Consider the following 2,143-nt stretch of genomic DNA (forward strand, 5'->3'; position numbering starts at 1 on the left):
TTGATGGCATTTAACTTGATTGCAATCTTCTAAAGAAAGTGGATGGGAAGACTAAATTGAACAAAGTTAAAAGTTTGGGGATGAAATTGAATGAAAGTGAAGTTATAAGATTGAATTGACAGAAATACTCATGTGATTGGGCTTGTCTCATGCTTTCAGGGAACCAATGATGGTAAAATGTAATAGTGGCTTCTGATTAACCTGACTAAAAATCACTCAGGACTTAATGAACTTGCATTGGTCCTAAAGCAAAATATTTGACCATATCTCATTGCTTTCTCTCCGAAACAGTGAATTCTATAGCAATAATAATTATCAAAACTAAAAAAATCTGGAACCTGAAAATGAAAACTTCTTGCTTTTAAATCTTGCTTTTATGATGATTTCTAAGCACAATTGGTTAAGGTTTTGAAAACAAGGGTGGAGGGGCGAGGCATGGCTACAATGATGGCTGAAAGAAGGGAATAGCCGGCATAGATTCCATTGACATGCATCAAATACCTGTATATGAGGTTGTCTACAGATTCTACTAAAATTTGCAAACCTTCATACAGTTTGAAATGAATATATAAAAATTAAAAATTAAAAATTATTATGTATAGATTTCTTTCAAACAACTGAATGTACAAGAAACTGCTTCTAGCCTTCAACAACACAAATATTAGTTGAAGTTGTAAACCAAAGCACCTAACTAAAGGATGCAGCTTTCCCCTAGACGCATGACAACTTCCTCTTGCTGAAGTGCACTGAGCCTTTCCCAAGCTGATCACGAGCTCCACTCTGCAAAATGCTTTGATCCCCACCCAGTTATTGAATTTCCTCCTCCTGCCTCGTGTGTCTAGATTCGACTCAAGCTTGTTCTCCTAGAACTGGTCATTAGTATGTTTCTACTATCATTTCTCCACCCGGCATTGCTTGATCACTGCCCAACTACCTTACCAGGCCATGCTCTTGTTTCGATCTAAACTAAGGCACAATAGCTACAAGATTTCATTCTTAGTAGGGATTTGATTGATCAGAGTCAGCTGGTGACCCTTTATTTTCCTCCTTTTTTTCTTAGTGTTTTAGAGTTTGTGCAATGCAAGCATTCATGTAGAATTGTTACGGAATTGGTAATGCCTAGATGGTGAGGGTTAGAGTCCTCATGAGGGACCGTGACCCGTACATAATTTTCTTCTTTGAGACTATGGTGGGAAAGGATAAGATTAATAATATCGATGACCTTACGTCATGTGGATTGTCATTGTATACCCAGTAGTGGTAGAGATGATGTAGAGATGGTGGCCCAGCTCTTTAATGGAAAAAGGAAGTCGTTTTAAAAGGGGTGGATGCATATGCCTAGCAAGTGATGTAATCTCTTAATCAGGTTGTAGGGATTAGTTGTTTCTACGCAGCTATTGGTTTTCCTATTTTGTCAAGAAAAAGAAATTCTGGAAGATCATTTCAAGCTCAGTGAATGCATTTCAAGGCCCTTGAGTTTGCTGTGGGGATTTCATCTGTCTTATAAGAGAAGAAAAAGTTTGGATGCAAGGCTGGCTCTTCCTCAAGAAGAGGTCTCAAAGAGTTCATGTGAGAATAAATTTGGGTTTTAGGAATCAGGCATACTTGATGTAATAAAAGGGAGAAATTCCAGCATAAGATACAGGCTATACAAGGCAGTGTGTTACCAGGGGGGATGATGCACTTGTCAACCACAAAATTTGACCACAACCCAATTATACTAAATTCTAATATAAAATTAGGGAGAAGATCAAGACCAGGCTACTTGGCTGAGAGATGAAAGGAGTGATGATGTAATTAGAAGTTTGTGGGATGTGAGTGTCAATGGATCAATATATTTTCAATTTATGAGAAAGTTGGACAAGTTAAGGGTAAATTCATAGGAAGTGGAACAAAGGTGCTTTGGGTGGTGTCAATCTAAAAAACAAGAATTGCTCCGGCTTCTAGAACTCTACCAAGCTAATGATTCTACTCCAGAGAATGCAGCTATGATTGAGAACCAACACAAAAATCTAGAGAACTTTGGCTTTAAGAAGGTGACAGAAATACAAAAAATTTTCATTTATTCACAATTATTCAAAGAAAGTCCAACAACTTTGATACGATAAACTTGGATAACTAGTGGATAAATGATCCAAAAGAG

Source organism: Quercus suber, unplaced genomic scaffold (genome assembly GCF_002906115.3).
Source record: "Quercus suber isolate HL8 unplaced genomic scaffold, Cork oak 2.0 scaffold_21, whole genome shotgun sequence".
Taxonomy (NCBI): domain Eukaryota; kingdom Viridiplantae; phylum Streptophyta; class Magnoliopsida; order Fagales; family Fagaceae; genus Quercus; species Quercus suber.